Here is a 27,922-nt window from a genome sequence, read left to right as displayed (position 1 = left end):
TCAGACAAGGGTATACAGATTGGACTACAGATTTATTGTAAGAAGAACTATAATAACCATACAGACTTAGTATATTATAATCCAACTGCTTGAAATAATTATTTTTTGAAGACTTATTTTTCTTTCCCACAGAACAAGCAACAGATGCCAGTTCATATATCCCCTAAATTTATATTAATTTCATATGGATCTTTGCTTACTTTTTTCCTTATCCTCCTCATGTTATCTACCTCTCCATCTATCTATCTACCTACCTACCTACCTACCTATCAACTTCTATGGGAGATTTCTCTGAGCTGGATCAAGAACTAAGGTGGGACAGACCAAGTATAGGGGGAACAGAATCCCTCCCCTGCTGCTTTCACCTGGTCCTAACCAATCTCTCTCTCCCCTTCTCCCTCCTTCCCTCCTTCCCTCCCTCCCTCTCTCCCTTTCACTTTCCTCTTCCTTTAAGCCACATGGAAGATAAAATTAGCTGGGAAGATTTCCTTTTGACCTCACTGACTGTACTTTCTCTATGGAAATCTAGCATGTCTTTTTTTTTTCAAACAACTTTTTTATTAAGTATTACAGTTATACAGATAAAAACTAACGCAAACTACAAAAAAAAAGGAATAGAAAGAAAAATTAGAAAGTGCAGAAAAAAAAGAAACAAAAAAGAATGGGAAAGAAACAAAAAAGAAGAATATAACAAAAAAGAAAAAAGAAATAGAAGTAGCTTCCCCCTTCGTCTCAACAAGTATAAACAATTTTAACAACTTATCATTTTCTCTTAAAATACAACAAACAATCTCTTCATCCCATATTGGATCTCTTGTCTATAGACAAATCCTTAAAACCTTGTCATTCAGTCCTGGTCACCAAAAGTCCATTAAGGATTACCAAAAATAATAACATCTATTTTAATCTTGATCAAATAAACCAACTTTACATTCCTTTACTTTTAACAATCTTGATCTTTAATCCCTTCAAATAATGTCATAGAATTTCTTTTCTTTTATTCTTTATCCCTTCTCACCAAGTCTTTCAAAACTTTAACAAATCTCCTTTGTAGAGCCAATATAGGAAAATTATCCAAGTTCCTCTCCTGGTTGTTTGTTTGTATGTACCTTTTAATTATTAAAATATCAGCTGGTTTTATTTGTATATCCAGGATTTCATCTTTTTGCAGATCGTTCTTGTAGTCTGTCATTTTTAAATCCATGTTCAAAGGTATTTCAGTCTTATCCAATAAAACTTGTTCCTCTTCCATAATATCATTCACACCGAGTCTATGTATGTTTGATTGCAGACATTCTTAAAATTAACTTTTGAATCCATTGCTCACATATATCCTTCAGTACATTCAACATTAAAGTATTTTGCTCCTTTCTGTGTTAACAAGTCAAATATGTGTTGTTCTCCTTTAATTGTAAACTTTACTTCCTTTTAGCTCCCTCTAGTGTTCAACCCTCAAAGTCCTATCATGTCGGGGTTTTTTTTTCCAGAATTCAAAACATGAGCCACTTTCCACAGGAAGGATTCATTCAATTAATTTCAAAATCCCATTTCAAGTCCATCTAGACCCTTAGTCAGTTTATAACTTTCCACAAACAACACTCTAATCACCCTTTTGCCATTTATTTCCAAAAATTGTTAAGTCCTTAAAACTGCACTTAAAATTTCTTTTGTTAAGAATTGAAGGAAACTCACCCAATGAAAACCATCAGACTTGCCATTCCGAAGGTTTCTAATATTTAAAAAACAGTAAAGAAGTAATTCCAAATGTGATTAAGAAATGAGGCTTGGCCAAGCTTTATGTCCATATAGGCTACATTACAGTTGTGGGCGTAAATGGAATCCCTCAACTCCCAGTCACTCCACTCACCAGCCATCCACAAAAAACCCAATTCCTGCAGTTTGCTCGTGAGTAGCAGCTATCCGGAGTACATGTGGGTGATCCCATGATCTCTCCTTTCTCCAGAGAGATTTTGCCAGCCAGGATCTGTCCCCTGGCCACTGATTTTGGCCATAATGCCATCCCCACTCCTTCAGGGATGTCTAGCTCACCATGTCCTCACTGGAAGTCTGGAAATCAAGCATGTCTTCTGCATCCATTAGAAAATGTGAAGCAAGCAGCAACTGACAGTTTTAGAACTTTTTTCTGAAACAAAATGCTTATAAGAAAAACAGATCCTTCAGTTCAGCCAGACATACCCTTCTCTGAAAAATTAGAACATCTGTGAGTAGCTAAGGAACCACATGAGATAGATGAAGGGCCTTGGCTATTGAATAGGTTTCAGGACCTGAAGAAAGTTATAGACAGACTTTTTTGCCATAAGAATCAACCATAGGTAGCTTCAGGAATAAGACAAATATTTTATTATTTTAAATATTTAATAAACATCATTTTTTTTACTCCCCTAATAGTGTCCTTTGCCATCACTTCATTCCCCCAGACTTATTCTAGCTATTTTTAAGCAATTTATCCCACAAAAATGTGGGGTAGGGGAGCCTGAAGCAGGAATTACATGATAAAGTATCTGCCTGTTCTGTGAGTTAGGAATATAAGAAATGCAAAATGGGAAAAGAATGGTCTCCACCTGGCTTGGTGCTGTGTAAATCTGAGAAGTCTGGAAATATTTCAAATTCTTGTGGTCAGTCTGGACTTTGACAAATATTCTGCACCTTGGAGGAGAGAGAGCCATTGCTGAAAGGCCAAAATCAGTTCATTTAAAACTTCATACTGTAGTTGGAAAAGTGGCTAGGAAAGAAATGTATGGGAAAGGAGGTAGTTCTCAAATTCCAGATCATATTCTAAAATTACTGCTCCAAAATTGGAAGCATCTGACTAACAAAAGGACAGTTGGGATCTGAATAATGGAGAGAAAGCCTGTTTGACGAAAAGAAAGGCTTGTTGAGTGTCCAAACCCCACTTAAGGAGAACTCCTTCTTTATAAGATGAGTCAGCATTATGGTTAGTGCAGCCAAATTAGAAAGAAATAAATTATGATAAAAATTAGCAAAGCTCAGAAAATGCCACTTGTCCCTGATGGTGCAGGAAAATAATAGATTGCACTTTAACTGGATCCATTTTAACAGCTTTCAACATACAGGTAGTCTTGTTTAAAAACAAATTCCATTCCTGAGGTCTGTCCTTAAGTCGAATTTGTATGTAAGCCGGAACAGTATTATTGTATAATACTGTAGAAGTAGTATTGTGTAATTAACTTGAACCATTATGTATTTAACTTGAATTTTGCCACAATAGGCTCATCGTTCTTAACGATGAGTTGTCCTTAAACCGGGCATTCTTAACCTGGGGACTACTTGTAATGCTGTATCCAAAATAGTCCAATCTAGGGTGATCAGAAGCTGATTTATCCAATTTAATTTAGAAACTGTAGTCCCAAAAGTATAAAATGTCTGAACTTTCTCTGTGTGCACAGAGTAAATAAGTATATTGTCCAAGTAAAAGACTAAAGGGATCAAGAAAAATATGATTCATAAATTGCAATGAAAGAGCCTCAATCAATCCAAAAGCTGTTACTGACTATTTAAATTGTTCATGAGTTATCAAAAGCAATTAAATGTTTGTGCTGCTTTCATTTTTATCAGGACTGTAACTTCTCCTGAGATCCAATTCTATAAACTAGAAGTACTTTAAGACCTTCTGCAGCTGTTCCAAGAATTCAGAACTGAGGGGAAGAGGGTAGTGATCCCTAGTGGTTAGGAGAGTACAGGAGAATTAATCATGAACTGCATACTGGAGTCATTCCTCTGTATAAAAAAGCTAGAAGACGTGGCGGGGGGAGGAAGAAGAACAGATAAAGACTTTTTGTAAGTTCTCATCTGTACGTCTTTCAGGAAGGCCAACTCTGTCTTTGACACTGGGTAGTGGCATTTTGCAGGAATCTTTGCTCCAGAATGAGATGGATAATACAGTCACAGAATCAGTGGGGAGGGAGGAACAGTCGTTGCTTCTACCTTTCCAAATACATCAGCATAGTTCAAATTTTTGGCAGGAAACGCAGAAAGTATCAATTACAGGATGGTGAGCAGTGGGGGGCTGAGGCCCGGGTGGTTGTGAGTTCTGAAATTGATTTTGATTGATTGATTATGTGCAATCAAGTTGTTTTCAACTCCTAGTGACTACATAGATAGATTTTCTCCATGACGATCTACCCCTAACTGGTTCTTTCAAGTCTCCCAATGGTGCACCTATCACCACTGTAATTGAGTCCATCTATCTTGCTGCTGGTCATCCTCTTCTTCTCTTTCCTTCCACCTTGCCCAGCATTAGAGCTTTTTCCAGAGAACTAGGTCTTCACATAATGTGTCCGAAGAGTTCTGAAATAGAGGGAATCAATGCTGATGTCATCTTGGTCCCAATGAATATTTGGATTCCGAGCCTCAGGACTATGAGCAAATGTAACTGGGAAGCTAAATAAATTTTCAGGGAATCCTGATGATTGCAGATGATGAGTAAGATAGCTTCATTGCACTCTGAGGAGCATAAAAGCTGTTTATCAGTAGTCTGAACCCAAACTGCGTGTGTGTGTGTCAGACAAACAGAGAGAGAGAGAGTATATCTGTATGTGAAGCAGGATTTTGACGATTTTGTCCATAGCACTAGAGTTTACTAGGGCCTGCAGTTGCATTTCCAAACCTGTAAGGTAAGACAAATGATGAAATGTCAATTTATAGCTCTGCAGGTCTAGGCTCCATTTAGTTTCTGGGTGCCCCAGCCTCTGAGCCTGAGACAGCCTTGTTTCCCAACAGGACAGAACTACAGCATTTGGAGCAGCTGTTAGCAAAATGTTTCCCTTTCCCTTAGTATAACCCTTAGTTGATGCTTCAAAAGGAGGAGTCTTAGCAGGGTTAGGTGGCCAGATTCTCCACAATATACACCAAGGCCTATATACATTTGCGCATCATTTCTTGGGCAGATAATAGAACTCAGGCAGCCTCAGCTACATGAATATGACTTCAAAAGTCTCTAAGGCAGTGTTGTCCAAACTTGGCCACTTTAAGATGAGTGGACTTCAACTCCCAGAATTCCCCAGCCAGCATGGCTGGCTGGGGAATTCTGGGAGTTGAAGTCCACTCATCTTAAAGTGGCCAAGTTTGGACAACACTGCTCTAAGGAATGGACAGAAGGGAGAAAAGAATGAAAGAGAATAGTGGCATTTCCTCCCCACCTACACTCTGCTACAATTCCTTGAGCTCCCCATCAATACCCAAGTAGAACTCGATTGATCCAGACAAGTCTCTGGGGTGCCCTGTTGAATGGGTTTGTTCCATATTTCATTAGATAGTCCCTCTTCAAACTGGTCAATTAAATCTCTCTTATTCCAGCCACATCCTGAGCTAACAACTGAAACGCAGCGGCATGCTCCTGCATGGAGCATTTACCCAGTCAGAGGTGGTGAAATTTCACAGTTAGTGGTCCCTTGTTTGACTGAATTACCAATGTTAACCTTCAGTAGGGTTAAGAAAAATGGGTGTTAATTGCCCAAGTCCAAGCTGTTGTGCAACAGAAGGGAGACTGCCCATTTTGTGACTTCTTTCTCATGAGGCCAATTATAACTCCTACACTAGTTTGTGCGAACATCCTCAGGTGTCCAGGAGATGTATAATTCACACTGAGTGAGGAATTTACCAGGATTCCCATCATACCTGGGAATGAGGCAGGTGCTCAGGGTTGGAGGGTGGCTGCTACAACAGCAACAACAGCGTACGAGCAACGATTTTGCAGCATATTCTGCCCCACCTTCTGAGCTGGCTGGTTCATTGTCTGGGTTAAGGAAACATATACAGAAGACCTCTTTATAGCCAAACAGGCAAGATTTATAAACGGTACATCTCTGGCTTGACCCTTCATTATAATCTCTTTTGGGGATCACCAGTTGAATTTCTGTAATTTCAGTTTCAATCACCAGATGGCAATGTAAGCAAGGATTTGGGTTTTTAAAAGAATAACGATACCTTGAATGGTTTTGGATTCCTGGTGACTTTATGGCCACCTCCATGAAGTTTCTACCCATGTACTTTTTCCAAGATTTTTTTGTTTTTGTTTTACTTCACGATGTAGCCTACAACCCTGGCATTCCATGGTGATCTGTCATCCAAATACAAGTTGATCTTGGGGGAGCCTTAATAAAGTCTAAGAAATTGGTTGTGTCCAGACATCGTAAGGCCTCAGGTCACACATCAAAGGAAGCCATAAACCATTAATGCTGAGTTCATGCATCACACTAAGCAAAAACTAGATAAAATACACAAGTAAAATTGGCCTATTAAAACCTGGGATGTCTATTTTAAATGTATTTCTACCCAGAATGAGTTTATAGCAGCTTGGCGTGAATCCTGGGTTCTGTTCCAAAGTAACAGTAACAGTAACAATAGCAACAGAAAAGCAAGGATATACTATGAAAGAAACCTCCATCTGGACATTGCTCGAGACTCCAAATGTTGGGTATCGACAATCACCTTAGTCTCTCTCTAGTCCCTTTAGTCCCCAGCCAGAAGTATTGATGTCTATTTTGCCTGGAGGGCCCCAGATTGGAGGAGGCTACCATGCTCATAGGCAAGGTAGACAGCTGATGCTGGCTGAAGACTGGTCATCACCTCATTCCCCTTCATTACCTTGTGATGTTCTTTAGCTATAGGTACCTTATAGGCTACAAAAGGCTGATACAAGTTAGCCACTTGTACTGCCAGGTAGAATGGAAATGGAAATACTGTATATGGCTGTGTTCATATAACATACAAGCCACACTGTGATTGGTTGGTTTTCGGTTAATTTGTTACGTGAATTGAGCTAATTATGGTTTATCAGTAAACCATGATAGCACAAATCATGGCTTATTTTGAATTGTGACCCCAGTGTAAATGTAGGCAAAATCATAAGCCAATGATTAGCACATGGGGTCAACTAACCCACTATGGCTTGTTCAGTAAGGGGGTGGGGGGTGGAGTGGATTTTGGATTGGGATTTTTATTTTTATTTTTGTAAGCCACCTGGAGTCACCATGGGTGAGTTGGGTAGCCAGATAAATTGTTTAGATAAACAAACAAACAAACAAACAAACCATGATTAGACAATGTTATGGGGTGATGTGGAAATCCAATCAATGAATCATAGATAGCTGTTTTAAGAAATCCTAAATAAAAGAAATGAAAGGCATGAAATAGGAAATGAACGTAAAATAAGAAAAACACATATAGCTGCATCTATTACTACTACAACAACTGTGTGTGTGTGTATGTTGTAAGTGTATGATTTGAACATGCTACCATGCCATACATATACAGTGCTCTACTTGAAAGCAAATGTGTGTGTTTATTGATCATGTACTTGCCCATTTTGCTATAACGCAGCATGAATTTAACTTATTATTCTTCAAATTTGGATGAAAGCAATAATCATCACTTCTAGCTTTACCTGCATAAGGAAACATTCTAGCAACATCTTTATAGCCAAGACATAGCCAAGCCAAAATAACTGTATTTATTTACTTAAACAAATCATTAAATAAAGAAACCATTGCCTTTCCCCCATTGATTTTACTATTCTATGACCAATGTTCTCAGTATTATCCCATACCTTCCCCAAACCTTTAGGATTAGAATCTTAAGGAAAGGAAATTTAAGGAAGCAAAGATTCCCATCTGCTCCCTTCTTCCTCCAGCCATGTGTACCTCTTCTTAATATAATTTTATTGAAAGTTTTAAAAAGAAGAGTAAAAATTAATACTGACTAAAATAAAGAAGGAAAAAAGAAAAAGAAATAGAAGAAAAAGCTAAAGTGCAAAAAGAAAAAAAAAGTAGAAGAAAAATAGAAAAGAAAGAAAAAATATATAAAGAAGTGGCTTCCGATCTTCTTTACTGCGGTTATAAGTACAATTGAGGATTTACCTCTTTCTCTAAAGTTATATCATGACTCTCTTCTTTCTATAATCTGTCCTATCTAATCTTCAAAATCATAGATTGTAAGTTGGTTTTTTCTGTTTTATGCAAAAAGTCAATAAGGGGTTTCCAGTCAGCAATAAACATAGATCATTGTCTTTTCTCTAATCAAACAGGTCAATTTGGCCATCTCAGCAAGTTCTATCATCTTCACCAACCATTCCTCTGTTGTAAATCTTTCCATCTTTGCGCATACAACAATCTCACTGCAGTTATCATATATAAAAACAAAGTTCCATGACTTTTTTCCAATTGTTTATCCATCAGTCCCAAGAAGAAAAGTTCTGGTGTCAGTTGTATATTAATGTTTAAAATCCTCTGAATCAGTGTGTGCATTTGAACCCAAATTTTCTAGCTTTTTTGTAGGTCCATCAAGCATGGTAAAATGACCCTTCTTGTTGTTCACATTTCCAACACAGATTTGAAGTACTATTATACATTCTAGATCATTTTTCTGGTGCCATGTACCAATTATACATCATTTTATAAAAGTTCTCTTTAAGATTATAACATAGTGTAAATTTCGATGCTTTCAATCACTTATTTTCCCATTGTTCCACCTGTATATTATAACCAAAGTTTTTAGCCCACTTTATCATACATTCTTTCACTTGGTCTTCAAGTTTCAAATTTCAATAAAAGTTTATACATTTTAGCAATTGTATGTTCATCATTTGTACACCATTCCATTTCAAAGTCAGCCATGTGTGCCTCTTCTTGACAATTTGAGTACAAATAGGTTTGGGACCAGGCCGTTTTTTAAAATTTTGAAGTGATCTTGTGGGTGTTTCCTCATAAAATGGCACTACAGGCAGAGGCTTGTCCATTCAGGAAATGGCTGCCCTAGGGAAGATCCCATCTATATGTGTGCAGGGCATGAGGAATGAAGGAATTAGTTGAGTCCTCCAACTTTGCTGCCCTCTCTCTTCTGCATGTCACCAGCCAGCAGAAAAAACATCCACCAATCGTAGTGCAGCAGTAGGGTGGGGCTCTGGTTACAGAATTCTACCAATCATCTCTAGCAGTGTTGTCCAAACTTGGCCACTTTAAGATGAGTGGACTTCAACTCCCAGAATTCCCCAGCCAGCCAGTACTACTACTACTAGTACTACTACTACTACTACTATGGCAAAAGAAGGCAAAGATAGTACCAATAGTAATAGGTGCCTTAGGTGCAATTCCAAAACATCTGGAGCACCACTTGAAGACCATCAGCACTGACAATTCTCCATCAGTCAATTGCAAAAGGCAGCTTTACGTGGAACAGTTTATATCCTGTGACGATACCTTTAACACCATCAAGCAACATCTGCCTATCCCAGGTCCTTGGGAAGGACTCGATAGGTGGATAAAAATGCCAAATCCAGTCTAAACATCTGGCTGACTGTGCAACCAACAACAACAACAATAATAATAATAATAAAAATTGGAGTCACAAAGCAAAAGGAGTCATCAACAGCACCTAGATTTCTCTCTCCTTCCTTTCTTTTCTTTAAATAGTGTTGGTGGCTGCGGCGGCATCACCAGTGGAGCCAGTGGAGCCAAGAACGGCGCCCGGGCTTGAGGGGAGCGACGCCGGAGTTGAAGGCGGGCCCTGTGGGGCCGGGAGTGCCGGCGGAGCAGGGCCCCAGGCCCGGTGCGGCTGGCCTCGGCGGTGGGAGCGCCTGCGGTGAGAGCACCGGCGCTAACGGTGGGACGCTGGCGGCGAGGCTGAAGGAGATTGGAGGCCAGAGCCCAGCGGCCACAGTGACTTTGAGACCTTGGGGGTTGGGAGATGAGCCTCTATGTGGCAAGGGGCGCCCCCTCCCCTAGAGAAGACGCAGGGGTACTCGAGCGGGTGGGCGTATGTGAGTGGAGGTTGTGATTGGAGAAGGTGAATGTGCGGCTCTCTGCCTGGGTGGGAGACGGGCAGAGGGCAGGAGCAAATGGGGTCCCTCTCTTCCTGGCCAGTGAGAGAAGCCAGTGGAGAGAGGGTGAGTGTTTGTTAGAGGATTGGGAGTGGTGACCCCCTGTTGGCGCTGAGAGAGGTCAGCTGAAGTGCCACAGGGGTGTGTGGCCCCACCCTTTTTTTGTCTCCTCTCCCTTGTGTGGTGGGGGGTATGGCGGGCCCCTTAAGTGGAAGGCCTGGAGGGGGGGGAGGTGGACCTCGGGCAGTTTAGGGCGGGCTTTCAGGTGGTGACGGGCAAGGGGCGGTATGGCGGGAGCCAGAGGGCAGGCCGTTTCAGGGGAAGACGCCCCCGATGCGTTATACCGGTGGCGTGTTCCGGCCCTCAGAGCTCAAGCCCAGACCCTGGTCAGCAGGCCTACAGAGGCCCGAGCTTTCATCTGTTGCTGCTGAACGCCAGGTCAGTCAATAATAAGGCCCCCCTTATTTACGACCTTATTGGGGAGGAGCAGGCTGACCTGGCGTGTATCACCGAGACCTGGCTGGCACCAGAGGGGGGAGTAGCCCTCTCGGGATTGTGTCCAGCCGGGTTTAGGGTGTGGCACCAGCCGAGACCCCAGGGCAGGGGAGGGGGAGTGGCAGTAGTCATCAGGGAATCCCTATTGGCCTTCAGGGGCCCTGCTCCACAAGTTGCTGGATGTGAGACCCTGTTCCTGAGGTTGGGCACACGGGACCAGTTGGGAGTGCTGCTGGTGTACCAGCCTCCCTGCTGCATAGCAGCCTCCCTGCCTGAACTGCTGGAGGCCATCTCGGGGTTGGCAGTGGAGTTCCCCAGACTTATGGTCTTGGGGGACTTTAATCTGCCGTCCCTGGGGTTGGCCTTGGAGGCGGCTCGGGAGTTCATGGCTACCATGGCAGCCATGGGCCTATCCCAGGTCATCGATGGCCCGACCCGGGACAGTGGTCACACCCCAGACATGGTTTTCTTGTCGGAGCAGTGGCAGCGTGATCTGGTGGGGGATTTTACATTATCCCCCGTCATGGTCAGATCACTCCCTGGTGGCGGCAGGATTCTCCTATGCTGCCCCCCTCCGCAGGGAGGCGGGACCTATTTGAATGGTCCGCCCCTGGCGACTGATGGACCTGGATGGGTTCCAAAGGGAGCTGGGGGTTGTTCCTGAGGCCTTGCTGCACGGCCCAGCGGAGGCTCTGGCCGCAGCCTGGAATAAGGAGGCGGCTGGGGCCTTAGACAGGATCGCACCTGTGCGTCCTCTCTTGGCCCATCACTCCCGGTGCTCCCCGTGGTTCACGGAGGAGTTGAGGGAGCTGAAAAGGGCTAAGAGATGGCTAGAGCGCCGCTGGCGGAAAACCCGGGATGAATCAGACCGAACACAGGTTAGAGCAGCTATTAAGGCCTACCTAGTGGTGGTAAGGGCGGCGAAACGTCAATATTTCTCCGCTCTTATTGCATCCTCAGAGTGTCGCCCTGCAGCCCTGTTTAGGGTCACCCGGGCCCTCCTGGGAAAAGGGGGGGCGGGGGACTACTTGCAGGGTCGTGCAGAGGAATTTGCTGAACACCTGATGGATAAAATTGCTCAGATCCGTTCTCAGTTGGAAGCCAAGCGTGGAGTAGGTCCAGAAGAGTTGACCAAGGAGCGTTCTTGCCCAGTTATCTGGGAGCGGTTTGATCCTGTTGTCCCTGAGGAAGTGGACAGGGTCCTCGGGGCTGTCAGCGCGACCACCTGTGATTTAGATCCGTGTCCCTCCTGGTTGGTTAGATCCACCAAGGAGGTGACCCTAGGGTGGGTCCTGGCGGTGGTTAATTCATCCTTGCAGGAGGGGGTGTTCCCGAAGCCTTTCAAAGAGGCTTTGGTCCGCCCTCTCCTCAAGAAACCGTCGCTAGACCCCACCCTCCTGGACAATTTTCATCCAGTCTCCCATCTCCCCTTTTTAGGGAAGGTGGTAGAAAAGGTGGTGCAACAGCATTGGTCGCACTTTTAGATGATCTCTGGCGAGAGCGGGATGGGGGTAGTGCATCCATCCTTGCTCTTCTTGACCTCTCGGCGGCTTTCGATACCATCGACCATGGTATCCTTTTGGGTCGGCTGCAGGAGTTGGGGTTGGGTGGCACAATGCTGTACTGGTTCAGCTCCTTTCTCCAAGGCCGAACCCAATCGGTGTTGATAGGGAGCAAGAAGTCCAGCCCCCGGCCCCTACTGTGTGGGGTGCCACAGGGGTCAGTGCTTTCACCGCTCCTATTTAATATTTACATGAAGCCACTGGGGGAGATCATCCGGCGCCATGGAGTGTGCTGATGATACCCAACTATACATCTCCATCCCTGGTGCCTTAAGTGATGCTGTGACTACCCTTTCGCGGTGCCTGGAGGCTGTGGGGGCCTGGATGGGGGACAACAGGCTTCAGCTGAACCCTGGTAAGACGGAGTGGCTGTGGATATGGGGAGCCTCAAGATCTAGGACTTTGTCATCTTTGGTTCTTGACGGGGTTGCACTACCCCAGACAGACCCGGTGCGTAATTTGGGGGTTCTCCTGGACTCATGACTCCTGTTCGAAGAGCAGGTGGCAGTCATGGCCAGGAGGGCCTTTGCACGACTTCGTGTCGTGCGGCAGTTGCGCCCCTTCCTGGATCAGGGGGACCTCCGCACGGTCACTCATGCCCTGGTCACCTCTGGGTTGGACTACTGTAATGCGCTTTACATGGGGCTACCCTTGAAGAGTATCCGGAAGCTACAGCTGGTGCAGAATGCGGCGGCGCAGACAGTTCTTAATGCCCCTAGGAGGGCACATATAACACCGCTGTTGCGCGAGCTGCATTGGTTACCAGTTTGTTTCCGGGTCCAATTCAAGGTGTTGGTTATCACCTTTAAAGCCCTTCATGGCACGGGACCAGGTTATCTGAGGAACCGCCTCGCCCCGGTCACTTCAGCCCGTCCCACTCGGTCCAGCAGAAGGGGCAGGTTGCAGACCCCACCGGTCAGGGAATTTTGATTGGTGGGGTCTAGGCAGAGAGCCTTTTCTGCTGTAGCGCCCGCCCTATGGAACATCCTGCCTCCTGAGGTCCGGTATGCCCCCTCCCTCATGGCCTTCAGGAAAGGTATTAAATCCTGGCTTTGCCAGAAGGCCTGGGGGCCAGAGGGGGGCTCGCACCTGTGGAGATGGCTGGTGGGATGATGGGTTGCCCCCCCCCCCAGCATCTTACAGATTTTTATAGGGCCAAAATTAGAGGAGGTTTTTTACGGTATTTTAATATGTTTCTAAATTATTTATAGTTTTTAGCCATCTTGGAGAGAATTGTATTTCTTCGTTTTTATTGTGAGCCGCCCAGAGTCACCCGTGTGGGAGATGGGCGGCATACAAGCCAAATAAATAAATAAATAAATAAATAGGTAACATACACATATTTTCAGATTCCTCTGTGTTCTGTTGGGAGGTAGAGATGGTCTAATTATTCCACTATTTGGCTGTTTCAGTGTTGTGCTAAATTGGTAAGGGCCATAGAGTGTACTGCCGATAGAATAGCCTAGCGCTACTGTGCAAATTTTAGAGATGACCAGCTCAGTGCTGCCGTGTCCAGCTCTTAAGGAAGAGAACCACAGAATGGCAGCAGGGAAGGCTAATCAGGGACCAGAACGGAGGGTATATTCCTGCAGCAGCCTGAAACAGCCCAAACCTATGGCTTTGATCCCACCCACTGCTAGCTTCTCCTCCAACATAATGAATGGTGCCACACAACAGATTTTACATACCTTGCCATTGCTGCTGGGAAAATATGTTTTTAACTCAGCTAAAGATGACTTAAAGCTTTCTCAGTCATCAGTTGGTGATGAGATGAAGGCAATATCATGAGAATGGGGCAGAAAAATGTTGTCGGGGCATGCTTATATTATGGGAAAAGGTTCTTAGAGTCATCCAGCTATTATTGTGCCAATATAACAGGAATGAGAACAGGATTTATATTGCCTCAAAAATCCCTGAGTGATGCTGGACAACATTAAGACTAGTAGCAAAAAAGTAAAGGGGGTAGATTCAATGGATGGAGAAGTATCACTAATGGAATCACTGCACCTTAATGGAACATCTTCAAGCCTTAATAGAGCCAGCAACCAAGCCACCTACATGGATTGCCACCCATCACTCCTTCAGTTAGTCCTACTTAACAATAGGTGTTGGGGGGTTCAGTTTGTACTAGCTGGTATATATGTGTGGTTTACTTGAGGCAATTAAATTTCTGCCCAGCAAGCCAAACCTAGACCAGTGTTTCTCAACCTTGGCAGGTTTCAGATGCGTGGGCTTCAACTCCCAGAATTCTGGAAGTTGAAGTCCACACATCTGGAAGCTGCCAAGGTTGAGAAACACTGATCTAGACCAATCTCCCCCAAAATGGCACTCTCCAGATATGTTGAGACCATTACTTCCAGAGTCTCAACCAATATCATCACCAGAGAATTCTGAACTGGAGTTTCAGGAGTAATACCTCCCAACACATGTGAAGGATATCAGGTTGGAGGAGGTTGACCAAACCACTCCCTCTAGTCCCTTACATGGCTGAAACAGATGACCCTGGAAATCAAAGAACCACAAAATTCTATGTGAAGACCAGACCTGCTTGCAATAACCTGGAATCTTGGTCACTCTTCCCATTCCATCTAACAAGACTTTATCCCTGTCTTTATTCAACAGAAGTGTTGCCCCAGGATCAATCTACAAGCCATCTCCTCCATGTCTTCCCTCCACAAATAAATTCTTGCAGGCTTTTCCTAGTTTCAGTAGGTATGTCTAATTTCCAAATGTTGCTCTTAAGTTTTGTTAAAAACAATTGTTTTATTATTTTTTAAAGAGATTTATGTCTTGGAAACCATTTTGTATATTCTTCTACATTCCTAACAGCATCTAAGAAATAACAAAGATGATGGTGGTGATAGTAACAAAAATAACCTATACACTGCCCAGAGACATTAAGCTCCTAGGCAGTGGAAACAAAATAATTAACAACAATATTTAATACTTAATTATTAAGGGTAGAGTTTTGCTCAGAGAGACAAGCTCTTTGCTGGAAACGTTTCAGTCCAAGGGAGAACGAGCCTCTAAGAATGGGGGGAGGGGGAGGGGTCAGGCTTTATGGATAATATATTTTTTTTCTTTCAGGGTCATGATCCAAGAATATGATCACTTCTCCTTTCTGGCAAGCACTTGACTAGAAGAACAAGAGTCCAATTCTACAGTGAACAGCTGCATGGGAGAGGAAAAATATATAACCAACACCACTGCCCTCTTTCCATGGCAACCAAAATTATTAGACAACTAGAACGAGCTCCCTTATGAAGAAAGATTGCAATTGTGTTTAAGAGGGAATGAGGTATTTAGAAAAAAATATGTAAGGGAGAAAAGGATGGAGATGCACAGTGTTTCTCATAGTGTGGGGAAAGGACATCAACGTTTTTCTCCCTTTTTCAAACTACTAGGACTGAAGGCATCTCATGAAGCTGAGCTGGAGATTGGAGAGACAATGGAATTCCCTACACAATGTGGATCAATGCCCATAAACCTGGCATTTTTATATGATTTATATGGAGGAAAAGACTATCCATGCCAATAGTCCTAATACTATCTGCAGGATCAGAATATATGAGCACATGTGTTGTTTGAACTGGTGCTGGTTCTGAAAGCAAGAGCAGAAAAGAAAAGGGTCAGATCACCACAGAAGAGAACATAAAGGCCAGCCTGAATGGTATAGAAGTGTCAGAAAAGTTAAAGCTCAGAATAAGCTGAGATTGGGGAAGGCTGTAAAAACAACAAAAAGATTTCTTTAGATATGCTCAGAAGAAAAGGATCAGTATGCCAGCTGTTCACTAAAGATGACAACAAGCTAAAAGGTAACAAAGGAAAAGAGGAGTTATTAATCTCCTCTTTTGGTTCAGACTTCAGTGAGAAGGTATACGTTGTACCAGGAAATTGTGGAGAGCAAGATGAAGAGTCAGCACTGAAGGCTGAGGTTGATAGCAACATGATTAGGAAATGTCTATTTACTTTGAATTAGTTTAAGCCTCCAAGGCAAGATAAATTGCATTCTAGTATATTCAAGTTCCTTTGATTAAACTTTATTGTATTACCTCTAAGAAATCCTGGAGAACTGGTGAAGAGCCTGATGATTGGGGTAGAGCAAATCTCTCTATCTTTAAAAAGTGAAGAAGGAACATCCAGAGCACTGTAGACTAGCCAGGCTGACACCTTTAATGTGAAGATTCTAGAAGAGATCATGAAATGATTGATCTGCAAACATCTTGAATATTGTGAAAATTACCAGAAGTCAGCATAGTTTGTTAGGATCAACTCTTTACAGACTTAGGCTCATCCATATATGTTTGGCCCAGCATGAGGACAGTTCATGCACTGTTTTTCAAGGACAGGAATGTACAGTGTCATACTCAATCCATTCCCAAACCCTTGTGAAGGAAGCCTTCACCCATAGTTTCCTGTTCTGCTGCAAGAGTGGTGTTTTTCCAGTTTTGCCAGCACAAATTGTGCCAAGCAGTCAGTCTGCAGAGAATCATTCCAAGATAAGTTTAGGGGTGAGACCATCTGCACTCCTACTGGCCACCTAAGGTTATGTGGGCACAGCCCTCCTCTGGTCCCTAGCTACTGGTTTTCAGGGCCATTCACCTTTTGGCAACAGGAGAGTAAGGGCTCTCCCACTATACTATCTCCCATTATGCCACACGGCCATTTTCCCACTACTCTTGCCAAGGTATGGATGTCAGAAGCAGGGAGAAATGCTGGTCTTTTGAGTGCCCAGAATCCAGAATGCCCACTGTCACTGATGAAAGGTTGGAGGGGGGTGGACAGGTCCTCTGCTCTCAGTTTCTCCAACCTCTGAGGGATCAGAGAGCTGACAGTAAAGGAGCTATTCTCCACTTTTCTCTCATTTCTCTTGTCACCCATCGGTTAGATGAAATTTAAGCTACTGTTCTCCTGTCACCAAATCTCACAGAACCACTGAATGGCAGAGATGCTGCCTACAGGCATGTTTCCTCAACAGTACAGCTGTCTGCCACTCCCATCACCAGCTTAGATGCTGCAGTAGCTAAGGTGCAGGGGCCTTTTTATGCCCATGACTAGTAGTCAACCAGTACCTCTGGAGATGTTTTACCCAGGCTTCCTTACAGAGCTGTGTGCAGTACTGCCTTGCAGCAGTGACTTGGTTTTGATGGCAGCCCTGAGAGGAAGCCATGGGCAGGTTAAGCACAAAGAAGAGCTGCAGTGAAGCTACCCAGGGCTTCCTCAAGTTCTTTGCAGAGTTGCATTTAGTGCTTCCTCAAGTTCTTTGAGGAAGCTGTGGTCAGTTTCATTACTGAGCCTACAGAAGAGCAGCTGATTGCCCCATGGTGAAGCTGCCCATAGGGGTCTTCTGCCAGCATCCATAGGCAGCTTTGGAAGGCATAGAAAGCAGCTTTTCAGCTACCACTCTAGGTGGGAAAGGGATCTTTTTGGTGCTGGGAGAATTGGTACCAAAAAAGCCCATTTCTTCTATTTCCCTCCCCATACATGGGTGGCAAGAGAAGGGGGGAGAATGGGAATCCATGGAAATCAGTGACCTGACAGCAGCAGATTAGTAGGTCTTCTGCTGCCAGTAACTGGTACCAAAGATTGCATTCCCCATCCTACCTCTCACCTCCCAGTGCTTTGAATATGGACAGAACCCCTACTCTGCTTGTTGCTCAGACAGAGTAGGAGTGGAAGTATAGTCAGCACTTCTTATTGCTGCAAGCTTCTGCACAGGTTAGCAGCACTTCAGAGCTGTGTGTACAAAAGTCCTAACTTTATCTCATTTTTGGTCAGATAACTTGATTAGTAAATTGTGGGAATGCTGGAGATATAAAATATCTTGATTTCAGCATTCATCTGACAACGATCCCATAGCATTATACTTAGCAAGCTAGTTCAATGTGAGATGGATGGCAAGACAAGTTGATATATACAGTGGCTCAGATATACTTAAAGAATGGTTATCTATAGTTTCTTATCAAATTGGAGTGAAATACTGACTGAGGTACTATAAGGCTCTTTTCTGGGCTCAGTACTATTCAACATTTTTATGACTTAAATGAAAAGGTGGTTGGATACTAATCAAATTTGCAGGTAACACAAAACTGAGTGGGTTAGCTAATATCTCAGCAAACAGAAATAAAATTCAGAACGCTTTTGATAGGTTAGAGAAATGGGCTGAAAATAACCAAATTGAATTATGGAATCAAAATTTAGCAGAGTTAAATTAACTAGCTTGATCATGGTACCTGTGAACATAACTTGAAATACTGCAAATTGAATATAAATCAATGGTATGTGGTGATGCAAAAAAAAAGAGAGGCAAATACCATTTCCAAATCATAGGAATATTAGTTTCGCTTTTTATTTTTGCTTTGGTCATGCCCCATTTCAAGTGTTTTGTCCAGTAATGAACACTACATGCTTTAAGAAGATAAAGATAAGGATAAGACATTAGGGATAAATTCATGGCCTCCAGGATAAATGAATGAGCAGCTGAGCTCCTCAAAGACAGGGGACCTAATTCCATTCATTTTGAAAAAAAGTAAAGTTATATATAGTAAGTATAACAACAGACTCTTTGGAAAAGACCCTGATGCTGGGAAAGACTGAAGGCAAAAGGAGAAGAGGACAGCAGAGGATGAGATGGTTAGATAGCATCTCCAAAGCAATGAACATGAAATTGAGCAAACTCCAGGAGGCAGTGAAGGACAGGAAGGCCTGGCGCGATATGGCTCATGGGGTCACGAAGAGTCGGACACGACTTAACGACTGAACAACAACAGACATACACAAACACACACCTGAGACTAAAATTATCTAACTATACTCCTGGTTTTGCTTAGCTTTTTTTCTGTATTCCTCTTCACCTGGAATACCCCCAAAGAATACCAAGTGAAATGAACTTGAGAGAGGAAGACAGAGCAAGAGAAATGCCAGCACTCTTCAAATAAACGGAAGGGCATCACACAGAAGATGAAGTTATTGTTCCAAAGTGCAGATCATGGGATAATGAATTTCAGTTACATGAAAGTATGTATGTTGAATGTTGGGGGGGTGGAATTCGTGACCGTAACAGCAGTTTGACAGTGAAACCAATGGCTGTGACAGGTGGAGGAATTCCCTTCACCAGATGTTTTCATGCAAAGGCCAGACACCCATCTGTCTGGGCTGTTTTACTTTGGGTTCCTAACCTGAGCAGGAAGTTGGGCTGGATTACCTAAAAGCTCCCTTCCAGTTCTGTGATTCTGCACAGTCCCGTATGCGAGATGGGCAGCTCTATCCATCAAACAAACAAATTGGTGACTGGTGTCACACATTCCAGAGTCGAAGTTACTAGTTGCAAACAGTGCCATTTCAGTTTACAATTAATCTGTAGTGTCATTTCCTTCCTAGGCCAGCAGCAATGGAAGAGATGAGCATGGCCTACTTTTTGGGGGGCAGGTGGGGGGGGGTGGAAGGGACAGAGGTTTCTAAGGTTTCTAAGACTTCCTGTATGCGGTGGTGGATGCCTGGAGAAATCTCACTTGTCACCACATACCCCACAGGATTGGAGCGCCTATAAACTCCAGTAAACAAATAAACAAACCTCAAAGCTGCGATGTTCTGATGCCGCTAGAGCTTGGCTCAAGATAAGAACTGTAGAAAGGTGTTGATGTTGCTCAAAAAATGAAAAGGGGGGGGGGGGAACCCTCCACCTTCTTCTAAGAAGCAAAGGATTCGGATAAAAAGAAAGACTTGCAGACTAGTTGGGCAACCACAGGGGCTGCAAGTTAAGAACTAAAACACCCCCCAGCAGCTAGAGGAGGAAGTGGTGGATGTTCCGTTTCCTGTACAACGAGGAGCTGATATCACACACAAGACTGGGTGGGACTTTATTTTGCAGGCTGAGGCGTTGCTCGCTCGCTCCTCCGCTCCTTGACCATCAGCTGTTGCTCCCAGCGCCGCACCCGAGGACTTCGCCTTCTTTCCACATTTCACATCTGGATCCAGGCACAGAAGTCTCGGAGGGAAGGTTTTCCTCGCCTGCCCTGCGCGGACGGGTTTGGGAGCGCCTCTCCGCCAGGTAAATACGCGAAGCAGCGGAGAGAAGGTGCAGATGCAGCCCTCTCCCACGCGGTAGATTATTTGCGTTCGCGGATCGACGCGGAGCTTCAGCGCTCCGCTTCTGCGTTCCGCCCATCCCCGCTTCTTGTTCTTTCGCCCGGGGAGTCCGGGCAAAAGTCGGAGATGCGGAAAGCAAGCGGGGATGGAGGGCAGAGTCGGCTTGGAATCGGACCGCTTGCTAGCAAATCTCTCCGCGAGGGGAAAGACCGAAATGTTGCAACCCAGGAACTGGGAAACGAGAACCGATCGACGCTTGGCTGAGAGAGAGAAAGGCTCGGCGAACGAGCCTCCACCCCAGGCGGGCAACTGCCAGACAAATGGATGAATGTTTTGCAGCCACCCCAAGCGTGCGCGCCCTGCCCTGTCTTTCTCGCTCACATACAAGCATGTATGAATGTGCGTGAGTGGCAGCCCCTTGCAAATCGCTTTCTACTGTAGCTGCATTAGAATGTATTTATTGTCACCCCTGGGTTGCATTGTCTAGTTGTTTGGCTGATTCAAGGCGTGAATTCAACCCTGTCCTTTGCTCTCAAGATGAGGGGGAGGGGAGGAGGAGGAGGGATCCTTTCTATTTCTTTTATGCATTTGTTCTCTGCAGCCACCTTTGTTCAGATCAGACATTGTTAGTTACATAATAATAATAATAATAATAAGGAGGAGGAGGAGGAGGAGGAGAGGAGGAGGAGGAGGAGGATGGGTAGGTGGGTGGGTGGGTGGAGAGGCTTGTCTGTCTGATTCAGATATATTCACCAGGATGGGGAGAAGAGAAATTCCACCCACATTTAAAGAAGAATATCTCGTGCTTGGTATTGTCTGTTGAAGTTATTTCTGCTTCCCCCTAGAGAAGCTGGCTGGGGGCAGCGTGATGGTAGAAAGATGGAAAATTTGTGAATTGGCTCCTTCATCAGCAAATATTTCTCCACATTATGGGGATTTTTGTTGCTGCTGAGACGTTGGGTGGCTTGACAGCTGGGAGAACCTTATTTTGCTTGCTCGCATCATGTACAAGTGTAAAATAACCAAACTGGTGAGGAAGGAGGGCTTTGTATTTATTTCTGGAGTAGTGGATAGATAGTAGGTTTTTAAAACAGATGTGTAGAATGGATGGACAGCTTTGCTGGGTTTCTCTTGAAAGCAAATGGGTCCACCTTCCTCTATTCTTCTCCCATTCATAAAGCAGGCATGGGTGCATTCTTTGCTGAATTCTGAAACTGTGGAAACAACGGCTTAGGGGCAAAACTATTAACAAAACAGTCATGAATGAACATATGAAGAGTCACATCAGGCTCAGAGAACAAAGGCTGAATTTAGAATAATGGGGTTGCCTGTTAATCTTTGTTGAATGGAAATTAGCTTCTTTCCTGCTTCTTTTTTCATTTGTTTTAAAAGCTGGAGATTAGCTTCTCAACATATTTTCCCCTATCCCCTCATCATTTTTCAAAATAGCACTGAATAATGCAAATATCACATTTCCTTTTGTCTTGTGGACAACTTATTTAAAAAAGCATTTTTAGAAGAAGGGGACGCAACCTGGATCAAATGTGAAACTCTTTTTAATTCTGATTTCTTAAAAACAAACCTGGTTTGTTTTGACAGAGGAGTCAGAAGTAACTATAAGCATCTTTTTCTTTTGATGTTGAAACTCAAGAGTCCCAAAATGCAGTGCAATATCTGCTCAGAAATGTCCCACTGAGTTCAAGGAGGGTGGAGTGGCATGAAATCTAATTTGCAAGGCAGCAACTCTGAGAAATAAACTGAAAGGGAAAAAAACAGTATTCAAATCCATATATTTTTTATGAAATAAAATCTGTATCCTCTCCTACTCTCCACTTTTGGCTTTTCTCACATTAATCATGCATTATAACAGCCCATAAAAGTTAATGGTGTTGAGCATCTGGGTATATCAGTAACCGTTGCAGAAAGGTACCTGTTGTTTCTTGTCCATAAGGAGAACCATTTATAATTCCCTCCCCCCCCACACAATAATTTATTTAAGTAATCTGGGCAGTGACATCAAATCCCCTGATGTGTCTTGTGAGTGGTTATCAGTCTGCAAGCTTCCTGTTATCTTAAGAAAATAGCATTTAGTTTCTTCTGACCAACAGCCAAAGCAACCCCTGATTAAAAAAAAATAAAATTGCAGTCCAGACAAAGGACTCTTTTCCCAGCTGCTTTCGTGGTGATTTGGAATCAAATTGGGCAGGTTTTCAAACGGCAGAATTTAACTCAATTTCTCTAGGCTTGGGTGCCATAGCAGAAGCTGCCACACCCACCTGTTCCTTACACGTTAACAGGATTTTCTGGAATTCTCCAATTTTAATCCGCTATTCTGCCCTAAGGCTCTTCTTGACTGGATCGGAGTGCAATTTGTTTAAAGAAAAGGTAGAAAGCTACAGTACTTGGCTTTTGTTCGGAAGCAATTTGGCATTTCCTCAATGGGTGTGGCATATTCAAAAATCCCCTGCGATGGAGCCCCTGGTAGATCTTACTTTTGGATGAAGGCATTTGATGTTTGTTTTTCCTGTTTTTGTTTGTTTGTTTGCAAGAAAGACGTGGTAGTTATTCCTAAAACGATAACTGACACATAGTTATCCTTCCTGAACCTTCCTGTCACCCCACCACAGCCACCACACAGAGAGTATCTCATAATACTTTAAATTAAGCTCACCCAATGAAATGGGTTGCCCATGCTTGAAAAAAAGCATGAAAAAGCATAACTGGTTTATGCAGTTCACAGTCACTGGACAGGGAGATAGCTGCTCGTTTGGTAGTAGTGCAGAAAGACAGGCCAATTCATAGAAATGGGCAGATCTATCACAGGCTGTCCAATGGAATCACCACATTCAGAGTCAGTTTCCCTTCTAACCCCAAATGCATACAAAAAGGAAAGGCTGCTGGCTTCAACCCTGCTTGTAGGCTTTCCAGAAACATAAAGGTGATACCGTTTTGAAACAGGATGGACTACTAAAGTGAGGAGGTTGGTGGCCCAACAGCGGTGTTTGCACTACAGCCCCTATTATCTCTGAACTTCGGCTGTATTGCCCGGGATTATTGGGAGAGGTGGATTCCAAGAAACCCTGGAGGGCCAAAAACCCTACTACGGACTACATAATCCTTTGCACTAAACCGACAGAGTTCTTCTTATGCTAGGTTTCGTGCTTTCCATGTTGACTTTTCAAAGAAGGTTTCAAAGGCCCTCATTTTGGGGAGCCATTTGTAATTTACTTCAGATGCATATCTTTCAAGAGGAGGGCATGTGGCTAAATGTGCTTAAACTGGGAGGATTTCTAGAGAAAAAAATCCAAGTTGCTTGCTGCTGATTGCTTCCTTCACTAGCAAATGGCAGGACCCTCAGGTGTGAAATAATAAACCCATGGCCAGAAGCGAAAGCAGATTGGCAAACGGGCATGGGATTACAGGCTTCTTGTGCAAAAGGCTTGGTTTAGCTCTGGGCAAAATGGTAAAAAAGACTCCTCTTTACCTGAAACTTTGATGAGTTGTTTCCAGCCAGAAAGACTGTACTGAGCGAGATGGACAAACTGTTTGGCCTGAGCAAATGCAGTTCCTTGTGTGCCCTACAGGATTCATAATGAGAAGCAGATGGTGGGATACGTTCCTGTTTTTAGTTTCTGATTCAACAGATTACTATTTCTGTGCATTGTTTTGCATAGCGCTTCGTGCAAAATGCTTTATCAGCTTCATTAAAGTTCCCCTACCCAATGCCTCTTCTGTCACTCCCATCTACTGTAGGGGAAGTGGAGGCCAAGTGATGGTGATTGGCTTAGGCCAAGGCATAGCAGACATGTAACGTGAACCCACCTCCTTCATTCCAAGTCCAGGTTCCTATTCGCAGTCATGCCCACTCTCAGAAAGGCGGTTCATAATGCAAGAATGGGTAGCCAGAGAGGACTTGGGGGTAGAAGGCTTATTCAGATGTTGATGTGCATTCAGCTGAATCATTTAGGCCAGCCTTTGTCCTCCAGAGTCAATGAACTACGGTTCTTATAATTACTGACCCAGCAGGGTCATTATAGAGCAGTGTTTCTCATCCTTGGCAACTTTCAGATGTGTGGGAGTTGAAGTCCCCACTTCTGAAAATTGCCAAGGTTGAGAAGCACTGTCCCAGAGGTTCCTTAGGCTTTAATGCTTAGATTTGTTTCACTGATAAAGCAAAATTTGGGCCAGTTTTCACCTCCAGCTTGATATTTGGATGTGAATGAAATCAGCTTTTGTGGAGGCCAGTGTGGAAAAAAAGCAGCTTGTTGTATTCTGTGCTTTTAGACTAAGCCCCCCTGGTCCCCCATCCAAAGCCTCCCTGCGCATCACGTTTTGGAAGGTCAGATAAGCTCAAGTAGAGTAAGGAGGGTCCAGAAATGCAGCTATGACTCTTTGGAGGAGAACAGCAAGCAGACCATAATGCAGAGCTGGCTAAAGTCTGTAGAAGGGTCAGCTTGATACTAAAATAAAAATTGATTTATCTCTTGAAACCAATATGGTATTATTGCTCCATCCACATGGCGCTCTGGGTTTAGCCTGACTGTGATGCATTGCTCAGAAGGAAATTCTGGGTAAGCACGGGGGAAAGTCATAGGAGAAAGGAGATTTTCATTAGTGGGATCTCCTTTGCGGAATACTTTTCACAAAGAGTCTTGCATGGCTCTATGTCATGGCTCTTCCAGCACTAGATGAAGGGACCTTTTTTTAAAAAAAAAAATCCCAAGTATTTTAGGAAAACATTTTCAAGTTAGACTATTGCTTGCTTGTGTTATTGTATTTTTTGCTTGTCATATTTACTGTGCTTATGATTGCTGCTGTTTTAATTGATTTATATTGGTTCATTCAACTTTTTATTTATTTATAAGATTTATAAACTGCCTCACTCCAAAAGCTCTAGACAGTGTTGAATTGGGTAACATATTTGTGTACCGGCAGGGAGGAAGTAAGGTTTTGAGAAAGTATAGAAATGTAAATACATAAACAAAGGTTGTAAAAAATATCCAGTTTTCAGATTTCGGGAGAAGAAAGTATCCAGATTTTGCAAACATTTTTCTTTTACTCTGTTCCAGAAATAATACACCGAATGCTATAGCTACTTATTCAGAGGATGCATATAATTAGAGCTCTGTCTCATAAAGCTACTTCATCGCAAAGCGGGGGTAGAGGGGGTTGGTGCCATCGGTTCCCTGTACCATTGTTCTCCATGAATTAAGCAACATCGAATCTAGTTGTTAAATAAAGAAGGACTTTCTTTTCGGATGGCTGCAAAGTGGGCAAAAGTGTGTTATTCAAATCAAAATGAAACACCAAATTGTGGTTCAAGGAATGTTTCTGGGTGGGGACAGGGGTTAGTTTACTGGACTGGCAAGAATTCAGCTGGAGTTCAATTTGTGTTGGAAAATGATCCACTCGTGTTGCCTGCTATACTTTAGTGATTCTTCAGTTTCATTTGTGGTTTTTTTCTTTGTGAGCCACCACAGCTTTTGTTGACCTTATCACAAGCAAAACTAGTGAAAAGAAACCAGGAGCCTTTCTGCGTTCTGATACAACTAAACAGATTCATAGCTGCTTCTGCTTTCTGATTCAGTTGCAAACTTGCAAAATGAAGAAAAGGGGTTTTAGATTACTGCATGCCTCCATTCATTGAGACATATACTGGTTGAGACCCTCCTAGGAATTAGTTTGCATTCCTTTCATTTAGTAGGTCAAGTACCACTTGTATCAAGGTGCACAAGGAGTTGTCTTTGGATGACGTCATCATTCACGCAGCTCAAAAAAACGCTTTCAGCATCTGCTTCTGGTTGTTTGTGTTCTGCTTGTGGGGAATACCAGGAAGTGCATTTCAGAATCGTTGGTGATTCTCAGTCATGAGTGTAGATAATTGGCATAGCCACTTTCCTTTTCGGGGCGGGGGGGGGGGGAGGAATAACATGCACTTTGTGGGTAGTAAGTTTGTGTTTCTGTCTCGTTTTTTTTTTTAACTGTTGCAGACTCAACAAAAGTTTTGCACCTTTTCTCCAGAGGGTTGCCTCTGGAAAGGAAGTCTCGGTTTGCAGTCTCAGCAGGCTCTGGCCATTATTTATAATTGTGTTGGGCCTACCTTTCTAGATGCAGGATGCATCTGAGTCTCTGGAGAGCTTGGGTGAAGATTTCTGTCTCACATTACTCCTGTGACCACTTCTCTTGGGAGAAACAGAGCGCTCTAGATTAATAACTTTCTGCTCTAATTTGATTTCTGGTTCCCCTCTCCCCTCCTCGGCTATTTCCTGAGAGGTATAGTTCACTTGTGTATGTATGTGTTTCGTGATTGTACTGCATGCAGGCAAAGAAATTGGGGCACACTGTGAAGCATGCTGAGAAATTCAGTTTTGTTTTGTCACAGAAATGTGTTCTTCTTGTTCAAAATGTCACTACCGTCATTTTTTCATGTAGATACACTGCCTGGTGATGCACCAACAGCAAAACCAGGGCTGGGCATTCTACAGTCCTGGGGCCCCGTGTGGCATCCATTTCCTATTTTGTGGCTTTTGAATTTTTTCAGATCTCACTGCTGAAATGTAGTTATGCATTTATTTCATATATTTGTATTCTTCCTGTGACTGTGAATCTCAAAGCAGTTTATAGTAAGTTAAAATGCATTTTTTGAACCATAGATGCAAACAATCTAAAATATCACAAAATTTCAAAAGGGAAAGAAAAAAGGAAATCGGGAATCAAGTCAACATTAGGTACAGCGATCAGCATCCATGGGAGAGAGGTCAGAATGTCAAGATGGTGGTTGCAGTAAGCCATGAGATGAAAAATGACCTGGGAAATGACCTATTACTGGACTTACAAAAGAGGTCTGTTAAAGTCTTGGAAAAATTTTTGAAATGGGAGAAAGGAGATTTGAACAGAGATCAATTCCTATGAAAGCACCTTAATGTTAAACTAAGGATCAAGAATGTTAGAATATTGAGCAAAAGAAAAAAATATAAAGTTGACTTGTTTGATCAGGGTTAAAATAAGAAATATTTCTATAAAATTCTGGAAACCCTTTTTGGGCTTCTTGCTGACATTGGACAGAAACATTAAATGATTTTGGGATTTATGGATAGGTAGGGGTTGGAATATGGGAAGAAGTGAACTATATAATGTCACTTTAAAGGAAGTGGAGAGATAACAAGTTTGCTTGTACTTGCTGTAAAGAAGATCAGATGTCACTTCTTTAATTATTCTTTCTTTTTTCTTTCTTTGTTTCCTCTTCTTCCTTCCTGCACTTTTTATTTTTCTTTCTTTCTTTCTACTTTTCTTTTCTTTTAGATTTTAGTTTGTATTATCTTTTACCATTGATAAAGCTTTAATAAAAAGTATTGGAAAAAAAAAAGATGGTGGATGCAGTGTGCGATGTAAGTCCCATTCCTTTGGTAGATGTGTTGAGGTATGTACGAAAGGAGCAGGAGCTTCCATTGCAACACTGTGTCTGCCATCTTGGGTGCTCTGACCCCCTTGCCCCCCCCCAGATGCCGATGTATGTTTGTACAGGGAAGGGAGGCCTGGGTAAAAGTCTTTGGTGATGCATTTGTCAATATTTGGTAGCGTAGCTTCCTGAAGATTTTACTGAGGACAATAACATTATTTCATAAGCTCTGAAACAGCACCCCAAAAAGCAAAGGAAAAACAAAATACCTTCCTCAGCTGGGCAAATCCAGCACCCATCATCATCTATGGCAGTTTTTGCCTCCTTGCCAGTTAAATCTGATATCCAGTCATCAATCTCTGAGCTAGAAGGACATCAGCCAAGGAGCTTATGGCACTGATTGTTGGTGGGGCAGGGGGTTCTAGGTGGGAGACAAATAGATATTTGCCCCTCCCCAGATCAGAATGCAATTGTAACATTATGAAAAGTCTTGTGGCTTTTTGAATACAAACACGTTCCTTA

General features: G+C 43.2%; 1 protein-coding gene and 2 long non-coding RNA genes across 4 annotated transcripts in view; 1 reads left to right on the top strand and 2 right to left on the bottom strand.

Annotated features, from left to right (window-relative positions):
• Window positions 1–19: 19 nt before the first annotated feature.
• LOC148214679 (uncharacterized) lies at window positions 20–19,685 on the bottom strand. Its single transcript, XR_015797657.1, has 3 exons — window positions 19,487–19,685; window positions 5,659–5,776; window positions 20–4,648 (listed from the first exon to the last, which is right to left on the bottom strand). It is a non-coding gene; the product is annotated as an uncharacterized LOC148214679 (long non-coding RNA).
• Window positions 19,686–19,761: 76 nt separating this feature from the next.
• Window positions 19,762–27,922, top strand: part of GNG2 (G protein subunit gamma 2) — a 48,372-nt gene continuing 40,211 nt past the window's right edge. The window contains exon 1 of the mRNA XM_007435322.4: window positions 19,762–19,963. The gene's annotated coding sequence lies outside the window, so the exon portion shown is untranslated. The remainder of the gene's footprint in view (window positions 19,964–27,922) is intronic.
• Window positions 21,135–27,922, bottom strand: part of LOC148214678 (uncharacterized) — a 53,237-nt gene continuing 46,449 nt past the window's right edge. For both annotated transcript variants that reach the window (XR_015797656.1, XR_015797655.1), the window contains 2 exons: window positions 21,584–21,758; window positions 21,135–21,215 (listed from right to left, as the gene is read on the bottom strand). This is a non-coding gene — a long non-coding RNA (uncharacterized LOC148214678). The remainder of the gene's footprint in view (window positions 21,216–21,583; window positions 21,759–27,922) is intronic.

This window comes from Python bivittatus, unplaced genomic scaffold (assembly GCF_059951505.1).
Source record: "Python bivittatus isolate LINGU-HERP-01145 unplaced genomic scaffold, Pbiv_v1 ctg000580_np1212, whole genome shotgun sequence".
Taxonomy (NCBI): Eukaryota; Metazoa; Chordata; class Lepidosauria; order Squamata; family Pythonidae; genus Python; species Python bivittatus.
The sequence above is the reverse complement of the archived record's forward strand: the minus strand, read 5'-3'. Positions and strand labels throughout refer to the sequence as shown.